This window comes from Macaca nemestrina, chromosome 3, assembly GCF_043159975.1.
Source record: "Macaca nemestrina isolate mMacNem1 chromosome 3, mMacNem.hap1, whole genome shotgun sequence".
NCBI classification, from domain to species: domain Eukaryota; kingdom Metazoa; phylum Chordata; class Mammalia; order Primates; family Cercopithecidae; genus Macaca; species Macaca nemestrina.
In genome coordinates, this window is record NC_092127.1 from 494,730 (window position 1) to 516,901 (window position 22,172).

At 39.4% G+C, this 22,172-nt stretch overlaps 1 pseudogene; it reads left to right on the forward strand.

The window, feature by feature from the left end:
• Nucleotides 1-2,522: 2,522 nt before the first annotated feature.
• Nucleotides 2,523-2,704, forward strand: LOC112424042 (U1 spliceosomal RNA; annotated as a pseudogene).
• Nucleotides 2,705-22,172: the final 19,468 nt, after the last annotated feature.

Below are 22,172 nucleotides of genomic sequence, written 5' to 3' on the forward strand. Positions count from 1 at the left end.
AGAAGAATAAAGAACATACATTTGTAATTAAGAAATATCTCTCACTTTCATCCCTTACGTGCCATAGCACAATCCAGCCCCACCCAGCCATGACTCTTAAATGTATCACTCCTGACAAAGCAGGCCTGGCAATTCAGACCCGGAACCCGCGGGGAGGAGAGGAATCCCACGATTTCTGGCAAACGCTGCTGCTGCTTTTGTACTGGCGTGAGGTGAATGCCTCTCCATGCACACAGGTGCCATGTGACGGGGATGAATCTTTCAAGATTTGTTTAAAGTCAAATAATGTGAAGGTCCACGACTGACCTCCAGGCCTCTCAGAGCTTCAGTTAACTCCTTTGTGTTAGGGGATGTTAGAACAACGATTACAAGTCAGAGCAGGTGATGCTTAGGAGCAAGAGCGAATGAGGAGGAGGAACCCAAAAGGCCCAGTGCAGAACATCAGCATCTGAGCATCAAGTCTACCCCTGAGAAAACGTGGTCCAGAGGTTTGCATGGACCCCATTTTCCAGGTCGCACAAACTCTGTGATTTCTATGTCATTCTGTCCCGTCCTGTCACTTTAAATCGAATTGGAAGAGAGAAAAATGGTAACTGATCAGTAAAGTAAGGAGTGAAGAGTGGGAAGGTGGAGGTCGTGGTGGTGGAAGATGGAAACCTCCACGCGTGAAATAGAACAGTTTGGATGTCAGCTGTGACTGCTACAGATCTCCTAAAACCCACTCCATTTTTATTAAAAATGTACATTGTACTTTTCCAGTGTACACGATATCATGTTAAGAGTTCATAAAGTTTCAAGGATGTGAGTCATCACAAAGGTTTAAAGAACTGATTATTTTGGTGGTCTGGCTCCTTTACCCCAGTAGGAAAAGGTGCCACTTTGCTTATGCCTTGTGCTGAATTTTAGAATGCTTGTCAACCCAGCACACTTCAGCATGACTTTAAGTCAAAAAATCAAAAAGTACTAGGATCAATTTACAATCCCAGCGATATGATATTTTGCAAATTACAAAGCCTCTAAATGAGCTATTTTATCCACTTCATAGATGAGAAATCTAAGAGTGGGTTAGTCAATTCTCTTAGATTTCTCATATCCATAAAGTGGATAGAACATCTAATTTAGAGACCTGTTAAAGGATAGACAGAAATGACATTTATAAAGTATCTAGTGAAACTACTGGTAGAGATTATATACCCAGTAAATGATGAGCACTATAATCACAAGTAATTTGATCTTTGCTTGTGTAAAATGTATTTGTCTGTTTGCTTCGTTTTTCTTGGAGACAGTCTCCCTCTGTCACTCAGGCTGGAGTGCAGTGGTACACTCACTGCAGCCTCTGTCTCCAGGTTCAAGTGATTCTCCTGCCTCAGCTGGGATTACAGGTGCCCGCCACCATGGCCTGACTACTTTTTGAGTTTTTACTACAGATGGGATTTCACCATGTTGCCCAGGCTAGTCTTGAATTCTTGGCCTGAAGCGATCCACCCACCTCGGCCTCCCAAAGTGCTGGGATTACAGGTATGAGACACTGTGCCCAGCCACATTTATTTTAATTTGGAGAATATTTTTTCAGTAAAGTTGTACAAATGATTGTCCTACATTCCTGCATGTTTGAGACTCTTTCTCTTTTCGTCTCCATATAGGAATGACAGTTTGGCTAGGTATAGAATGCTTGATTTGCACTTTCTATTGTTCATAAATCTACAGTCTTATCTTTGTTTCTATCCTCTATACCAGCTTAAGTAGGATTAGAGTTTGGGATTCACCTATAAAACTCTCTACCCATTGAACAACTCCTCTTTTCCCACTCCGCGAGTCCCTGGCACCTATCATTTTACGTCTCTGTTTCTAAGAGTTTGACTACTTTAAAAACCTCATCATATAAGAAGGATCATGCAGCACTGTGTTTGTATTTTTGTGAGTGGTTTATTTCACTTAGTGTAATATCACCAAAGTTTATCTATGTTATGACATATGACAGGATTTTCTTCTTTTATAAGGTTGAATAGTAGTTTATTGTGTATATACCACTTTTTAAAATCCATTCATCTGTTGACAGATATTTAGGTTGCTTTTACCTCTTGGCTATTGTGAATAATGCTGCAATGAACATGAAATGAACAAGCTCTTTTTTTTTATCTCTACTTTTGTTAGAAGCTTTTAATTCCTGATTAATGCGTTCTGAATTTATGCAGAGGTCTCTACCTTGCAGTGACCTAAAGCCTTGTCTTCTGCTACCCTACACAGACTTCAGATGCAAGTCTCTAGATTCTTGAGATTGGGAAATGTTTCCAGAGCACTCGTGGTTTTTGTATTAATTGACCATTCAGGTTTTCTGCTTTGCCATTTTCCCCTGGGTATTTCTCTTATTCTCTTGGAAGCACAACTATGCATTTAAGTCCATGTTTACTGTATTTTATCTGCTATTTCTATGCATTTTGCAGTCAGGGATTTTCAAAATACCCGTAACTTGTTGCTAAAAAGGAGGTTTGTTTCAATGTGCCTTAGAAATATCCAGTTTCATACTTCCCTGGCAGGGCAGATACCATGATCTTAAAGGCAGTTTTCCCAGGGCACGGCTTATCCATATCCATTACACTCTGGATCCATTATAGGGATGTGCGGATCCCTGGAATTGCCCCACATGTGGGAAGCTCTACTGCAGAATTTGTGGTCGTGAGTGACTGCACTGTGCATTCATGTACAAATTCCAGTGGGCATCCAGTTTCATACAGATAATAATAACATCTTCCATAGAATGTATTCTTGTGTATTAACACGTGGGGCTCTCTAGTACCCTGCTGAGATATATGGGAATCTACCCTAGTTTTGCCATTTTCTCCTAACGTAAGTCTGTTTCTTTTAATATTCATTGCTTCTCCCCATTTCTGTAGTTCAGTGCATTTTCCTTTCCTTTGCTGGAACTACTTCTCTTTCCTCACCCAACTCATAAATCTCTGCCTCCCATGTTGAGGGTAGGCACTTGACCCAACCTGGGTGATCAGAATGTCACACCCCCAATACCAGATTGGTCACGAGTAGGCAGATGATTCTGTCCGTGCACAGAACTAAGTAAAAGAAGAGTTTTTACACCTCAGCTTAGCTTGATGCTAGCAGAGAACTAGCGGAGTTTTATTTCCTGCTCTAGGGAAGAAAAGGATTTTGGTTTGGAGATGAAGCCAAGACACCAAGAAAGTGGGAATGAGAGACTTAGAGACAGAGAGTCCTGGCCCCTTTTCAGATGCTGGCGCTAGCTCAAGGCCCAGCTGTGCTTCTGTTCTCCCAACATTTGGTAAGGGGTGCTCCCAAGTTCTTTTCTAAGATAGCTGGTTCGACTTAGATATTCATCTCTTCTAATCGAGGGTCCTGATTCCTTGTCGTTTTCATCAAAAAAGTATTTGTAAATATTTCACTTCTTGCTGACATGCTTTTGATATTGAACAAAGTGATTTGCACAGATACAGTCTCTGCATCTTAGTGGCTTACATTCTAAGAGCTGTACACCTGGCAGTCTTTCTCTGGAACTATAACTGCTAAGTTCAAGGAATCTTTATTAATAATACTTTTCAGATATATAATTAAAAATTAATTTTAATAATTGAAAGGCATTCATCTTTCCAAGAAGTTCAGACATACTGCAATTGAATGCTAAGTTACTTTTATTTTGTATTTTTGTATTTTTTTAAGTTTTTATTTCCATAGGTTATTGAGGAACAATTGGTACTCAAGATGGATGAAGGACTTAAATCTAAGACAAGAAACTATAAAAATTCTAAAAGAAAACATCAGAAAAACCCTTCTAGACATTGGCTTAGGCAAGGATTTCATGAACAAGAACCCAAAAGCAAATGCAATAAAAACAAAGATAAATAGCTGGGACCTAATTAAACTAAAGAACTTTTGCATGACAGAAGGAATAGTTAGCAGAGTAATCAGACAACCCATAGAGTGGGAGAAAATCTTCGCAATCTATACATCTGATCAAGGACTAATATCCAGAATCTACAATGAACTCAAACAAATTAGCAAGAAACAAACAAACAATCCCATCAAAAGTGGGCTGAGGACATGAATAGACTTTTAGGTTACTTTTAGGTATTTGTGTGTGCAGACAAATACCTTGGTGTTTTGTCTTGGTGTCAAGGCTAAACTGTTCCTTTCTCTGACACAGAGGAAATCGATGCACAATACCTTGCAGGGTGTAATTCCAGGCCCTGGGCATTGGAGATTGGGTTATCTTTTCACTCAGCTGACAATTGATGTAGTGTTTGCACTGAATAATCTGGCTTTGTCGAACCACACCAGTTTATGTTTTTAATTCCAAATCTTACCTCGTTATGAACTATTTGTTATCCTTTCCTCTAGAGAAATGCTAATGCTGCTTGCTTATATGGAAAGGAAAGTTAAAGAGTTGGTGTTGACATTTTGGCTTGCTGTCACAGGCAAGAAAGGGTAGTGCTGTTTTTGTGTTGGATTGTCTTCCACTTTCCCGGCTCTGTGTCCTGGAGCAGGCCTTTAGCAATCATTAGTCCTCATCCAGGTCACTCGCTCATTAACCACCAACCACTGACAGTAATGCCTTTACTAGTTATTTTGTTTCTTTTTATTAATTTGTCTCTATTTCCTTTGTTCTCAATCCTATGGTGAGTAATCATATTTGGAATACTGTGTTTTCATCTGCTGAAATCAAGACTTAGCGGACGTATTGAGGAACCAAGACTGAGATGTGGGGCTAGGAGGGCCTAGGGTCTGTCAGGCGCCCTTCAGTGACTTGAGGTGCTGAGTGACTCACACTTTACTGAGAGATGACCACCTGTGTGCATCCAACACTGTCACAGATAGTGCCATTGGGCCACCAGGAGCAGCCACAGACCATCAGTGGTTGTGCTTTGGAATGCGCAATTTTGTGTTTCTGGAGAGCTGTAATGTTTTCTTTTCCTGTACAATTATTTTTCATCGAATTATGCTATTAAAACTCATCTTTGGGTTTCTTGTAAAGTCATTGCTGAGGACGTTATTTTTACATTTCACAGTGATTTCTTGAGGAGTAACTAAGAAGTAATTGTTTTCTGCACTCATTATCTGAAAAACTTGTGCTTTACTGAAGCAATTCTTTTATTTACACTAAGTAATGATACGGGTTTTGTTAGCTTTTTGGATGGACTACAAAGCGTAAAACCAACTTTGTTCGTTGTCTCTGGCAAAGGTGGAGGGTTGTTGGCTTGCGTTGTGTGATGAGGCTCTGTCTGCTCTTGCCTTTTGTCTTACATTTCAAAGACCTCACTTTTCTCTTTTCTTTTTTTAAAAAATATTTTATCATGTGATTTTATATAAATTTTAATAAAATTTCTTTTTTGTAAAAAAAGCAAAGCATAAATAAAATAGGGTAGCCATTTCTTCTAAGGTTATGTTGAATCTAACCCAAACTCTTACCAGAAAAAACTCTTCTTTAGAGGTAGCCTAAAGCAGGAAGCAACAAACAAACCTGCATACAGCCAAAGCAGCGTCTCTAGGGCCGGCATTCAAATCTCACACACGTGGCTTGAAAGTGATCTCCTTCGCCCTTATTTCAAGGCCCAATCTTAGGTTACATACTACTTAAAGAAGCTTCAATATGTAATTTCAAAGCCTGTATTAGGTGTAAAATGAGAACATTAGAAATAAGGAGAAAAGCTGCTACATGAGGACACTGACAGTAAGGAAAGGGAGAGAAAAACTCACAAAGTGGAAAAATAGACCAATGAAAATAACCCCACATACTTTAACAGACCTCATCATATCTATTGTGTATACGTGTATATGACATAGATTATATCTATTATATGTAACCCAGTATTCATAGTGTTGACTTATAAATTATCAACCAAATTCAAAGCTTTTAGGCTTTGAAAATTGTTTAAAAAGATTTTCACCCAAAATATTTAAATTATTTAAAAAAATTATTGTTAATTAAAGTTGTAATCCTCAATTAATTAGAAGTTTTGGCTATCCAGAGATCTTATATTCCAAAGACTTTAGATAGTTGTTAGATGACATAAATTATTACCATTATCCTATGTTTAAACTTCTAATTTATGTAAATTGAGAGCCACACAAATATTCAGTCTCTGAAGTTCTTATGGCAGCATCGGTCAAACAGGTTAGAAAACACATGGATACAGCTTTATTGCCTTCTAGTTTTACTGCAAAAGTGTTATTTAACAGTATGCAAATGACTGGATAGATGCACAGACTGCCAGGGCCTCATAGCAAACAGGTTTTGTGTCTACCCTAGCATGCAAAAATGCTTCATCTAGAATGTATGCTGTAACTGTGTGTATTATATTATCTATAATTATATTTCTCCTTGGTTTAATATTAGATATTTCCAAGTACAAGAAATGTATGCACATTATAGATTCAATGCATGTAGGTTATATGTGTAAATATATATTGATAAGAGGCATTAAACCGCTGCCTTCTGTGCTGGATAAACTCCTGAACTTGGCCTCCGAAACCCCACAGTAGCCTCCCCGGTAAGCACAGGGCTCTTCCTCTAACCCCTTTGTGTCTGCCACGCTCCCACTTCTCTGCAAGAGCTGAGTGTAGATCAAGAGCAATAAAATTCTTTTCCCCAAAGTAAGGCATGGTGTTCAGGTTTTGTGATACCTGATTGGTTTACATTGTTTACAGGTGGGGCCTCGAAAAGGTAAAAATCAGAAGCTTCTCATTCTGAGTGCAAGGGCAAGATCACTGAGCAGACACTGACCTCCCTTCAGACATTTCTTGGGAGAAACGGGGAGTTTCACGGGCCAGGGCCTGCGCCCTACTAGCTGTGGCAGCCTGGTGCTCAACTTCTTCTCTAGCTTGGGAAGGCCTAGGTTAACCCCAGTTTTTGGAGACATTGTTATTCCTCTTCTCTCCCTGCTTCCCGTGTTTGTGTTCTGGGCCAGTGTAATACTGAGGTTCAGAATTGCTTTCAAGAGGAGGAGCCCATTTCGGTGTCTGTGCAAGGCTGGACAATTTCTCCACGTAGTTCAGCCTGTGGGGGTTGGGGCGGCAAAGGCATTTCAGCTAGTAATAAACCCTGCTTTGCCTCTTGCTTTTTTATTTTTATTTTTGTAAAACTTCTCTGTAGATGTGTATTTCTCTAGAGGATTTCAAAAATTCTCTGTAGGTGCGTATTTCTGTAGAGGAAGGAGTGGTGACTGGGCCAGGGAGAAGGGATGATTTGATCTATATTATCTTTACTTTTATGTTGTATCTTTTATTTTAAAATTTGGGGTTTTTTTTAAGTAGGAAATCAATGCACATGGCTAAATATCTAAAAAATTTAAAAGTATACATTGAAAAGTCTTCCTCCTAATCTCATAATTGTCTCCATGTCAGTTCCCATGGCCACATCCTTAGGCTACTGATGTTACTAGTTTCTTTTGCATTCTTCTATGGTTTCTGTTGGCATATGCAAGCAAAAATAAATGTATAACTTTATGTTTTCTCTTTTTATAGCAAGGACAGTTTATTAAACACGCTGTTTTAAACCTTTTTCTCTAAATAATATTTCGTATGAGTCAATATGTAGACTTTATTTTTAAAATGAAGACGTAGCATTCCATTGAACTTAGACAATAATTTACTTAACTAGTCCAAGATTGAAGAATAAAATTATTTTGAATCTTTTGTTAATAGTTAATAGTTTTGATAAATGCACTTATGCATACATTATTTTACACATGTTCAAGTATGTTGTATAACCCCCAAAGTGGGAGTGCTGTGTCAAATATTACAGGTATTCGTAACTTTGATAGATACTAATTGCCCTCAATAGAGGTGGTAAAAGCTTACACTCCACAGCCTTACTGATGGGATATATTATAAAACTTTCAGTTCTTGCCAATCTAAAGGTGAAAAATGGTATTTCATGGTAATTTAAATGCCTTTCTCATTTTATAACTGACGTTGACATCTATCAAAAAAATTATTTGAATTTTTCTGAGAACTGTTTATCTTTGAATCCTTTTCTGTTGTTAATCTTTTCCTTCTTCACATCTAAAGCTTCCTATACAGAGAGATTCATTCGTTATCTGTGATATGATTACAAATGTCTGCCTTCCAATTTGTTATATGTCTTTAGATTCAAATACCTTATTTTTTGCCATGTAGAAATTTTTAATTTGTATGTGATAAAATGTTAATACTTGATGGATTCCGGATTTTCAGAAATAAAAAGGTTGCCCTTACTTCCAGGTTTTAAAGAAATTCTTTAATGTTATTTTATGTTTTTGTGTGGTTTTATTTTTATTTACATTAAAGCTTTTGTCTTATTTGGAATTTATTTTGGTACGTGACGTGGGAAATGAATCTAACTTTATTTTTTCGCGTATCTTCCTAGTTGTCTAAACATCAACATTGTTGAAACATCTCATCTTGTCCCCTGGATGTGAGATGGCGTCCTACTTTCCTTTACTTAGAGGGGTGGGGTCTGGGGATGAGGTCTGCTGGCAATCACCTTTTCCTGGGGTGTAATCCTACATCTTTGGCTGGGAGTGGAGCTGAAAAGGAGTCCGTGTTCTTGGTCTTGTGACATGGAGAAGATCTCCTGTGACGTGGAGCTGGCGGACGGAATAGGAGCTAGCTCTGGCTCAAAGGACACAGACTTCCACTGTTCTAGCAACATCTAGGAGATTTTCTTGAATAAATGCTTATTAATTTGCTGTGTGCCTAAGGTCAATTTCCAGAGACTTTAAATGTGTTATATAATGCACAGTTAAACCATTGTTTCACTGCGGGGAAAAGAGTATCCCAAGCTCCCCTCCTCTGGAAATCTGATCAAATTCTTTCTTCAGTCCTTCAGTAATGGTTAATTATAGATGTGTATATCATATTTACATTTATATTTATTGATATAACAGTTATGCTTGGTGTTTCATGCATATATGATAACATCTTATGTGTTTATACATTTTATAAAGTTGTTTACTATGTGATCTGATTTATTTGCTTGTGAAAAATGTTTTTCTAGTAGCTTCCTTTGGGGACTTGCTCAGTGGTAGTTTTTTAAATGTCAGCTTTATACAGTATTTTTATAATCTCTTCATTTACCCAGGACTGATTACTTCTCTATTTTCTGCAGTGTTAAAACTAGGTGTTTTCTCTTTCTACTCCCTTCCAGGCTTCTCACCACTAGAATTCAGTCAATAACAGTATCCCTGGCATGCTATTTAGTATTTGTCATTTTGCTGTTACATACGCTTCTATTTCTAACATGCGATTTACTGCTTTAAATGATCCACTTTGAGTCCTGGCTGTTACCGCTGAGGTGACCAAGTCCTCCTCCTCAGTCGCCCACCTGTGTGTGCACATCATGTCTCTCAGCTCTGGAGCTGCTGGTGAGGTCAGGGTCTCAGCGAACAAGACCCCTCAGAGTTGAAAACTGTACAAACATCGTATGCGGCAGGCTTGATCTACCCTGTGTCCTCCATTCTTTCCTCCTTCCTCTTCCACTTTTTGTTAGTTTCCAGGGCATATGGCATTTATATTCATTTTATTACCCTGGTTCCTGTGTTTATTTTAGTTTTAGTCAATGCAATTCACATAATAGTCCATCATAGTTTCCTTAGTTATCTCTTTGTTGGCTAAAGTTTGTTCTCTGGGGTTTTACCCAAGTAGGAAAATATTCCCTGAGTTTGTATGTATTTAAAACTGCCTGAAGTATACATTTGACATATAGCCTGACTAGGCAGAAAACCTTTGTTTCTCATTTCGCTTTTTGAATATCTTGTAAGTATTGGGCCACTGCATCTTGGCATTAAATTTTGCTAGGAAAAAAAAAAGACTAGCCAATTACATTCTCTTTTTTAAGTGGCTCGATTAAAGGATATTTTCTTTAATGTTTCTTTAAAACTTTCTAGGATGTTCTTAGTGTTTCCTTTTCTGTGGAACCTAATTTTATTCTGGAAAAGTTTTCTTGAATCAGTTCTTAAAGGGATTCATGCTGTTTCAGTGCTGTCTTTTTTTTTTCTTTCCATACCTTCCTTTTTTAATATATTTTAGATTGCCTCTACTTATCTTCTAGAGCCATTGTTTTCCCTCTAATACTTTTTAGATTTTCCCTTTAATTTTACTTTATTTACTTTCACATTTTATTTCTATTTTCTATGTTCCTTACTGTGTTTTCTAAAGTCTCTTAATTTCTGTACTTCTTCTAGGTTCACCTTCATTTCTATGAATATTTTGGTTTTTCTTCATGTTTGCTGGGTTTTGTCAGCACATTTTTTTCCTAATGTTTCACCACTGCTTTCTCTGAGTCCTTATATTTCTGCTTCATGGTCTTCCACTTTTGATCTGATAGCTCCATTGAGTTTTCATTTCATGGCAAAATATTTGGGTAACATTTTCATCTTGATTTTGGCATTGATTTTTGTTGTGCGATCTTTCTCCATTGATGTTTGCTTTTTTCCCACAGTTTTTTTCTTATAGTGTCTTTACATAAATCGATAATTATTAATTACTGAATTAATTGAAATGTTTTGAACCAACAATTGGTGGAGAGTTTCTATGAAGAAGAAAGGAGGAGGCAAAGTTGTCTGGCAAGCTTAACAACCCAACAGTCTTCTCCTTTCCCACCACAGAATTAGATACAGTCTTCTCCTTTCCCACCACAGAATTAGATACAGTCTTCTCCTTTCCCACCACAGAATTAGATACAGTCTTCTCCTTTCCCACCACAGAATTAGATACAGTCTTCTCCTTTCCCACCACAGAATTAGATACAGTCTTCTCCTTTCCCACCGCAGAATTAGATACAGTCTTCTCCTTTCCCACCGCAGAATTAGATACAGTCTTCTCCTTTCCCACCGCAGAATTAGATACAGTCTTCCCGTTTCCCACCGCAGAATTAGATACAGTCTTCCCCTTTCCCACCGCAGAATTAGATGGCTTCTGCAAATACGGCTGAGCGGTGGGGCTCTTTGTAGTGCATAGAGCATCGCCTTCTCTGAGTGAAACTGGGCCAAAAAGGGCTTCGATGACCTCGGTCCATAGAGGCTTCTGAATCCATAATTACGAACTAAGAATACAACTTTTACATTTCAGAGTCCCTGGCCTTCCGCCCTTTCTGAAATCAGCCACCACTGTGCCTTTAAGCCACCACTGTGCTTTTCTTCCTTTTGTCTTGTGTGACTTGCTTGATTTCGGCTGTTTGGAGTCTCTGTATGTACTTTTGAGTCTATGGTCCATTTCTAATTAGTCCTAGTTTGGCTTCAAATGGAATTATCTTTTAAAATATATTCTTGCTGTTTTTAATATTATTTTCAGGAAGAGCAGTGAGCAATGCTGTTTATTCAACTCTGGTCACACCATGACTCTGAGGTGTCCCCTCATTGTACTCTACTCACGCATCTCTAATACAGCTCCTAGACTTTTCTGAAGCTTATATTAAAGTGACTTCATACATTTTTGTCAATGTTTCCTACATTTTCTACTCTTCATATGTCTCATATATGATGCTTCAATAGGAGTCCCCAGTGTTTGGCAAAAGAGTAGCCAAACTCTGAGTGTCTACCATGTATTTCCCCTGCTTGCATCAGTGGTAGTAGACACCCTGGAGGGTCTAATTGCAGGCTTAACCACCCAACAGTTCTCTCCTTTAGTTTAGAGCCCTGTAGTCAGTGCTGGCTAGTGTCATGGGTGCCCAGAGTGGACACTTCGATGGGGTCTGGGAGCAGAGCATCATGTCCACTCTTGAATGACAGCTGGGACACATTGGACGGTGGAAACAGCAAAATCACAGGCTTCGTGGATGACCTGGGATTTTCCTGCATTCAGTTGGTAAAAAGTGTGAAGAATATTAAGACCCTCTGAGATTGAGAGGGAACGCAATTTTAAGAACAACTGGCATCAGACCATTTATTCATTTTACTTGACAAGAATTTACAAACATCTTTAATATGTGCCACAACCATGGACTGATATAAAGTAGAATACAAATGTACAAAAGAGAACACAAAAGTGGAAAATAGCAAGTAACACACAGAGAAAAAAAAATTACTGGCTGGGCGCGGTGTCTCACGCCTGTAATCCCAGCCCTTTGGGAGGCTGAGGCAGGTGGATCACTAGGTCAGGAGATGGAGACCATCCTGGCGAATACGGTGAAACCCCATCTCTACTAAAAATACAAAAAAAATTAGCCGGGTATGGTGACACATGTCTGTAATCCCAGCTACTCAGGAGGCTGAGGCAGGAGAATCACTTGAACCCAGGAGGCAGAGGTTGCAGTGAGCCGAGATTGCACCACTGCACTCCAGCCTGGGCGACAGAATGAGACTCCATCTCAAAAGAAAAAAAAAAGTACTTGAGAGGATATCAAAAACTGTTCCCCAGAGGTGGCATTATTTGGAAGTTATATAGAGTATGTTGATGTCAAGGAAATGAGTTCTTTTTTTTAAAAGAAAGGTTTTTGTTTTTTTTTTTTTTAAAAAGCAAACAAAGTTCATTATCAGCAAAACAGATGAAATGCAGTCAATAACGCTATGAAAAACCACTTTCTATACAGAATGAGAAAGCATCGATTACATTTTAGCTTTTGTTTTACTGTTTAGTAGAGAATTATCAGTATAGTCTTTTCACTAGTTATCAGTATCTTCAGGGAAGTACTTATGTGTGTTGTACCTTTTGAAAACTGGAATCACAGAATGCTCTAAATTATTATGTTAAAAATTGAAGTAATGATCACCATTCAGCTGGAATGTCAGGAAAATGTTGAAAATGACCAAGAGTTTACCAGGAAAAAGCTGCAAGGTAGCACCTGGTCATACCTTCAAATGACAGACAAACACAGACACATACACACAAAAGAAACATTTAAGTAGAGGAAACTTGTTAGTGCTCCTGGGTTCAGAGTAAGTAAAATAAGTCCGATTAGTGGTTTCCATCGTGGTTACCTCAGTTGTGCTTGGAGCCACTTAGGAGGATTCTGTTGGCTTCATCCTTATGTCTACTAGCACTGCACAGCACAGAAGGCACAAGGACTCAAAAGGTCATGTCTTTCTGCTTGGAAAGCTTGAATGGTTATAGAGTGCAGAGGGCTCATGTGAAAAGCTCATTACCTGCTGTGTCTCTTATTTTCAAAATTCTTAACCAGGTTACTGACAATAAAATGCTGTTCCCTTTGGTTACCAGACAATGAGGCATTTCTACCAGCGAGTCACCTGAGAACTGCAGCAGCCCACATTAATTAATAAGTTGAAAGTACCACTGGAACAGTGAAGAATTGACAAGACTGCCGGATTGTTGATCTTGTTTGTCTTGCCTTTTTTTTCTTTTTCAAGGTTTGTTTGTGGACAGTCTGTTTTCCTTGCTTATGTGCTCATCTGTGCTGCTTTAAAATGCCTTCGTGGTGGCAGAGAGTAATTAGCATACAGAGTCTGGAAACCAACTTTTACATTTTATTAATGAGCAGAGTTTAGTTCCCGTTTATCTCTTAACTGACTCCAGGAGCATTAATGAAAAGTATATAAATATGAATACAGGTGTAGTAATAAAAGAGAATTATCAGTCGCCCTTAATTTAATTGGTGTCACTTTAGCTTTTAGACGGGTAATAGGATAGCATTGCCACCTGCAGTCATTCAAGACTGTTTTGCTCACTACAGTAATTAGCTCACTTTAAAAAAATAGGTGACCTTTCAAAAGTGAGTAAAATAGAATCTGGTGAGAATGGTTAAAACACGTTTGTGAATATAGCATTGGTAGAATATCATAGCTATTTAGAGTTTTGAGTGACCTGTGGTCATTTTGTGCAACTTCTGTTTATGAAAGAATCTCTTGCCGGGCGTGGTGGCTCACGCCTATAATCCCAGCACTTTGGGAGGCCGAGACGGATGGATCACGAGGTCAGGAGTTCAAGACCAGCCTGGCCAACATGGTGAAACCCCGTCTCTACTAAAAATACAAAAAATTAGCCGGGCATGATGGCACATACCTGTAATCCCAGCTACTCAGGAGGCTGAGGCAGGAGAATTGCTTGAACCTGGGAGGCGGAGGTTGCAGTGAGTCGAGATTGCACCACTGCACTCCAGCCTGGACGACCAGAGCAAAACTCTGTCTCAAAAAAAAAAAGAATCTCTTGAAACACTCTTTTCGTGCATGGATTTTACTAGGCATCTGGCAACTGGAGGTTATATCAATGTGTCAGATACTCCACAGTCTCTCATCTAATATTACGTGCAAAATACCCTATAGGCTAGGAAGCATGTTTGATCTTCTTGGTTATAGGTGTGATTTATTCAACCAACATTTGTCTATGTGCATTGAATTCCATTATGACTACTTTTGGCATGGAGACAAACACAAAACATGGCCTCTGAAGAGCGTGTATGCTGGGAGTTGGGATAAGACATATAAAGAATAACTTTACTAAAAAGCTGAATATTACATCATATGAGTTAAACACTCTTGCCAAGAATTATCAGTAGCCATAATAGCCAATGAAAGTGGATATAACTGCAACTCAAACCAGTGGGCATCTCTTGTTTCTTAACAAAATTTTCCACATTAAAGAAATGCTCAAAATAACATTTTTACTTGTAAGATACACAAGAGACATATTTGATTTAGGAGACATTCAGAGCAGTTCTCTGCCTTTGTTGCATATGTTCATCAAGTGCTTTAGTAATAGTTGCAATTTTGATAGTTATCTGCCAAGTCAGAAATGAATCCAGACTAGCATATTTTGACCTTTCGATTTAATTGCCACAAAGCAAAATTCACTAGTATTCAGTGCTTATCCCCAAGTGCAAATCCAAAGCATGTTTTCCCATTAAGGAGACTCCTTCTCTTCTCACAGATAGCAAATTTCCAAAGGAGGAGAGAGCTGGTTGAAGGGCCATGATGATCAGCCAATGATAGGCGTTACTGACTTTCTTGAAACAGCTTGACTTCTGAGCGTTTTTTGAACATATACTTGAGATACAGTAGATTTGATATCACACATTACAATGGATGGTTTTCTGATAGGACCTGAACATTTACTAGCCTACCTCCTTCTGGTTTTCTACATAAACTCTACTGCAGCAACTAATAATAATAATTATTAACATTTGCCGATCATATTGTTTGCTAGGCACTGTGCTGAGAACTTCATATCCATTTATTTCCTTTCATCTTATGCCACAAAACTGTAAGTTCTATTCTTCTTCCAATTTTACAAAACAGAAACAGACAAACAGAGGGAATTCCCTGAAAGATGTGTCTTAGTCCGTTTCTGCTGCAGTGTCCCTTCGACTGGGTAATTTATAAAACGACAGAAATGCATTGCTAGTAGTTCTGGAGGCCCAAAGTCCAAGCTCAAGGCAGCAGCAGCCTCGGTGCCTGCTGAGGGCCCATTTGTCATAGATGGAGTCTTCTGTGTGTCCTCATATGGCAGAAGAAGGAAGCAAAAGCTCTCTCGGGCCTTTTTATCAAGGGCACTAAACCCATTCATGAAGGCTCCACCCTCATGACCTAGTCACCTCCTGAAGACCCCACCTCTTCATATTATTGCATTGGGAATTAGGTTTAAATGTATGAATTTTGGAGGAATGCAAACATTCAGATCAGATCCGTCTGACCTCAGAGCCAAAACTGGCAGTGGAATTTGCATGTTGTTCCTGTGACATATCTAGCAATTTTCCATCTCTATACATTTGCTATGCTGTTTCTTCTATACTGAATGATCCATACCATCTGCTTAACTTTGTGTCTTTAAAGGCTTGCGTGTGTGCCCATCCTATTTTGGTGAGGCTGTCACCAAAACACTATGGGTTTGGTCTGAGTCCTGCTGCTCACTGCACAGAAAGCCAAGATGATGAGGGTTGCCAAGGAAGAAGGCTTTCATCGGGTGCTGCAGCTGAGGAGATGGGAGCTGAGCCTCAAATCCATCTCCCTGACTGACTAAAAATAGGGTTTTATACAACAAGCAAGAAATGTAACAGTGTGTAGGAAACATGAATTAGGGAGGAACAAGGAGGCATCTGGTGGCCTGATCCGGTGAGTTTTAGTTCTTTAATACGTACCCCCCACCCCGAAGAGGCCTGTAGGTCCTTTCGTGAGACAAGAACTCAGATAAAACAAACACAAGTTTCAAGCTTTAACAGCAGAAGAGTCAATGTCTATATTTATACAAAAGAACACGCTATGGGAGTATTGGGCCAGCTTCAAGGTCAGTAGGAGCTATTCCAGAATTACAAACATATAAGCCCCTAAGTCTAACCAGTGCTTTGAGTTTTTCACTTATCTTATGTATAGCCACCACACATGTAAAATTAAGACATCAATTACATGTGTATGCTTTGCCTCTTGTTAATTTTTGTTGCTGTTGTTTTTTCAGTTTAATTCACAGGCCCCAGCACAAAATCTAAGCTGGGATAAGAAAAGTTTATTCCTACCCAACAGAATGCTGAAAATGAAAATATTTTTTCTTTGGTTTACAGTAGTAAGGAGTGTGATTCCTTTTTTTTTTCTACCTCTTCTACTTCTACATTTAAGAGCTCTGTGGCTTAATGAGCTCCCAGGCTTATGAACACCCCGACACAGCTAGTCTTGAAATGGTGCCAGCAGCGTAGGATTTGACTGCTTAGCATGCTACTCATACTGCCGTAAAGTATGTAAGGTGGAGAGTATGTTGTCCTCTAGTGTGGGTACACAGAGCATGGCATGACTTGTTGCCAGCCTCACATCACATCTGTCTTCTGCTTTTATACTTTATATCCAGGGTCACACAGTCAATTTTAGACATATTTTTAAAAATCTTATTTCTATATTACTAAATTATTCTTTAGGAACCAGACTCTTTGAAGTTACTCTGGGAAAATACCTTAGGCCTTCCAAGGACACAAAATTTTCATTCTTATAATAAAAAGCATTTGGCTAGGATTCAGAAGACCTACATTTTCATTCAAGAACTGGTACTAGTTTGTGTTGTGATGTTAGGCAGATCCATTATTGTCTCTGAGCCACAATGTCCTGAACTCCAAAACCGCAGCATCGGCTGAGATGGTTTCTTAGGCTGCTCTTGAATACAAACTTTGCTGTATGCTCTAAGGTTACAATTTTGTCTGTTACTCTGGTAATAATATACTTTCCAGCAGTAACTTGGAATAAAATTCAATTTTCATAAAATCTCCAGAAAACTGGAGAAGGAGGAGAGTTTTATTTCAGTATTGTTGTCCTGTGGATTGGAAAACGTTCTAGCTCACATCATAATTCTTGAAACATCATAAAATATAAAAGCTTAAGTTAATATGCTTAACTGACTCCAGGAGCATTAATGAAAAATGTATAAATATGAATACAGGTATAGTAATAAAAGAATTATCAGTCACCCTTAATTTAATTGATGTCACCTTAGCTTTTAGAAGGGTAATAGGTAAAGACTGTTATGCTCAGAACACCGGAACTCTGTTAGAACTAGGTGAAAATTTGATAGTGAATGTATTTATGAAAATAGAAATGCAGCTTATGTGAAAACTATTCACTTACATCTGCCCACAAATATAGAAGCATCTGAATGCTCAGTTTTAGTCTCCTCCTCAGTAGGTTAAAGAGCTCTGGGCTTACTTGTCTCTTCCTCTTGACTTGGAGAGAAGAGAAGCCTTTTCCTGTCACATCTTGACTCTTAGATGCCTGAGAGCTTTGTAATGCAAATCAGGCTGTTCCTTTTTTTCTTACCAGCAACTTAATTTGGGACAGGATTGATTGACTAGAAAGTTTGCTAATCACTTTGAAACAAAACTAGGCTGGGGGCCAGTGGAAGTTTGCCAGAACCTCCCTTCCGAAGACAAGGTCGACAGCTGGTCTCACTTTGGAAATGCTTTTGCCCATTATCTTATCATTTGGTCCATTTTATATGGTCCACATCTCAAATTACAATGGTTATTTTGAAGGCACTCCAGAGAAAAGAAAGGAGAAAAAAGACACTACACATGACTTAGAGAACAGATTTTATAATACTTTGAAAATGAGGTACCTTGTTGTAAATTTAAAATCTGCCTCCTGATTGTTTTAGAGTTGATAAGTATATTGACAGTTATGAATTACTGCTGAGCTCTAGCTTTTGAATGTAGCCGATGTGACAACATTTGTTGGTGAAGCAGAGAAAACAATTTTGATTTGACCATGAAAACATATGAATTCCTGAACTATTAAAAATAGTAACTCTTCTTTGTGTCATTCTCCAAAGTTTTAAAATAAAATTAGCTCATTGTGCCCAAACCAAAAAGTTCTGAAGTCATTGAAGTGGTGGAATCAGAGGATGCACTGCAGGGGCTGAAATTCCAAACCTTGCAGAGACAACAAGGTAACGTGAATGTATGAATCAGACTAGATGTGGATAGCGGGGAAGAGTGGGGTCTACAAAAAACTAGAAAGAATATGCTCCTAAAGATGTTCACGTTTCACTTTAGAAAACAAATACCAGGCTCGCAAAACAAGAGACCTTGAATAAATTATCAGCTTTGAAAAAAGTAGAGTTTGAAAAAATATGTTAATTCTTATTTCAGAGACATCCATGTAATTCATTGTCTTTCACAAGGCAGACAAAAAGAGCTTAGGCGAGAGAGAAAAAGGAAAATAGAAACAAAATGTGTTAAGTTTCTAAAAAAGCATCAGGCACTGTGTTGGGCTTTGAGCATATATAGTAGCATGAATTCTCACCGTGACTGCTTGCCGTAGCCAGTATTATTCCCACTTCATGGATGAAAGATTCAATCTTAGAGAGTTTGGGTAACTTATAACAGTAGAAAAGCAAGAATTTAATTACAAATCCTATGTTCTTTTCTCTATACTAAATGTATGAACTCAAGCAAGTTATTTAACCTCTTTATTCCTCATGCTTTAATGGGCATAATAATGCTTTTTTCATGAGAATTTTTTTTTTTTTTTTTTTTTTTTGAGACGGAGTCTCACTCTGCCACCCAGGCTGGAGTGTAGTGGCGCGATCCCGGCTCACTGCAAGCTCTGCCTCCTGGGTTCCCACCATTCTCCTGCCTCAGTCTCCCGAGTAGCTGGGACTACAGGGGCCGCCACCATGCCTGGCTAATTTGTTGTAGTTTTAGTAGAGACGGGGTTTCACTGTGTTAGCCAGGATGGTCTTGATCTCCTGACCTCGTGATCCGCCCGCCTCGGCCTCCCAAAGTGCTGGGATTACAAGCGTGAGCCACCCCACTCGGCCGATCATATTTTAAGAATTAAAAAAGTTAATAATTGTAAAAATTCTCACAGAGTCTTTTTTTATGTTTATTGAATATGAAATTATGATAATTACTTTTGTTGAGCAACCATCAACATAGCAGATGTTGGAATCGTTTCTGCAGAGGGATTTGTGCAAGACACCTTCTGTTCTTTTACCTGGGTTTTATTGTGAGTTATATCGAGTTAAGCTTTCGAGAATTTCGAGTGCAGCCTGCAGTTGTACAATGGCTGAGGAATACGGGAACATTGTGGTTACTGTAAAAATGAGAGTAATAATTACAAACTAAGGAATAACAGTATACTAATCAGGATTCTCCAAAGAAACAGAAATGTGTGTGTGTGTGTGTGTGTGTGTGTGTGTGTGTGTGTGTGGTTAATTGTAGGGAACTGGCTCCCACAACCATAGAGGCTAAGAAGTCCTGCTGTAGTCGGCAAGCTGAAGCCTGGAGACCTTGTGGAGCTGGTGGTGTCGCTCCAGCCTGTCTGAAGGTCTGAGAACTGGAGAGCTGATGGTGTGATTTACAGTTCAAAAGCCAGTGCGCTCAAGACCCCAGAAGACCTAATGTTTCCCTTTGAGTCAGAAGCCAGGAAAAGATTGGTGATGTTCCAGCTCAAGCAGCTGGGCAGAAGGAGTTCCCTTGCTCCACAAGGGGGCCAGACTTTTGGTTTATTCAGGCCTTCAGTTGGGTGGGTAAGATTCACCTGCATTAGGAGGGCAATTGGCTTCACTCTGTCAATGTAAATGTTAGTTTCCTCCTGAAACTCTCACAGCACTCACAGACATACGAAGAATGTTTAGTTTAATATCTGAGCACCCTGTAACCCAGTCAAGTTGACACATAAAAGTAATCATCACATATGGTAATATGTAATAGGATAAGCTGTAATGAGTTAGGAAATGGTCTGATGTTAACAAAATAATAAAGAAAGCAAATATGTTGAATGCCTGTGGGAACTTGTAACGAGATAGTCATGCACATGGTGAAGAAATTTGTTAGCTGAAGAAGAAGTTCAGTATACTTGCTCCTCCAAGACAGTTTCCACAGGAAACTTTGGGAGCTCCTCAGGTATTGAATCCGCCGGGAGTAATGAACTATTCACTAACAGGAGGTTTGCCTGTAACCGGCAACAGCAGGTAAAATTTCAGGTGCTTCCATCAAGGAACTAGAGAGAGAGCTCAGCCAGTGCTGGATCCTGTGCAAAGCTCCCCGGAGAATGCACCTTCCCGGAGGTGTGAGGTGACACTTACAATGTACACGGATGTATATCGTATACCTTGGATTGAGTTGCAGCAAGGTGGAGTCTGTTTGCTCCCACTTGATTTTCAGAATCATCACTTTTATATATTCTCAGCAAACCTGTCTCTCTCTCTCCTCATGGTAACCACCTGGCACAACTCTACCCCTTGTAAATCCCGCTCTCCACAGAGCTGAGCGTGGCTGGAGAAGCCCACAGCGACGCTGACTGCTGTCCCTTTACATGTGTGATCACTCACTGGGGCTGGCTGCCTGATTTGCAGGGCCCAGGGCAAAATGAAAGTGGGGGGCTGTTGGTTCAAAAGACATTTAAAAAACCTCTTTAAATGCACTAAAATCTAACGCGTTTTCGTTTTAAAAATTTGTGACTTGTAAGCCATAAAACAGGCAACAGTGACACACAAGAAATAACATAAACTTACAAATTGCAAAAATTACGTGTGACTCCACAGTCACCCACATGAAGCCATCAATGTGGCTGGCCCTGTCGGTAATGGCTAGGAGGCTCCTAGCACACCTGCCATTCCAACCCTTCCCTCGCTCATTCACGCTTCTGGGAGGCTACTTCAGATTCTCCCTCCTCAAGCCTCCAACGTTTTCTCTCCCATCCTCACTCTCAGTTGATGACTTTGGGGTATATGTCACTGAAGGAAAAGCAAATTTAAGCTAAAACCAGAATAAGATGAGAGCTTCTGCAAACTGCTACTCCCTCATCACCCCCAACCTGGATCTATGTCCAAACACTCTGACTTCTTTTTTGTTACCCGTGAGTTACCCTGGAGCACTAAATCCCAATGTCTCTCTCGAATTACAACAATTCTCCTTCTACCTCCCACAATGTCGATTTTTCTGTCTCTACTGCAGTGTTCCTATCAACATGCACAGTGGAATTTTCATATCTGGCACTACCTGTTCTGATCTTACATTCCTCTCAAACTACTACACTATTTCTGCTTTCTTCAGAGTGAAATTCTTTGAAAGGGTTTTCATATTTACCATCTCCAATTTCTCTCTTCATTTTTCCTCTTAGATCCACTTGGTCTGACGGTTGCCTCTGTCCTTTCACAGAAATTGCTCATTTCAAAATGTGAGTATCTTCCATGCTGTTACAGCCCATGATCAGTCCTTAGCCCTGTTCTCACTTAGCCGTGAGTAGCATTTGCACAGCTGGTTGTTGCCTGAGCCTCAAACACTTTCTCACTTGGCTGCATGACACCACCTGCTTCTTGGTTTCCCTCCTTCGTCGCTGGCTGCATTTCTCCCTCTGCTTTGCTGGTTCCTTCTGTTCATTCTGTCCTTTACACACTGCAACACCTTAGGGGCCAGTCTTCTGACATCTTCTCCACCTGCATTTACTCCCTTAGGGATTTCAAACAGTCTCATAGCTTTAAGCACCATCCATACAGTGACAACTCCCAGATTCAAATGTCTAGTCCAGACCCCACCCTTGAACTCCAAATGGGTATATCCATGTACCTAGTAGATAATCCTTACACTCCCTTCTTTCTCCACTGTGTTTAATTTAATCTGTCAGAACGTTCTGTGGTGCCACCTTCCAAACAGATCCATAACCTGACCCCTCTTCACCACTCATCTTGCTCCTCCTAGTCCAAGTCACCTTCACCTTGCCCTCGGATTGTGGCAATAGTCTCTTAACTGTTCTCCCTCTTCCATTGGTTCTTCTTCTATTCATTATGTGGGGATCCCGTTA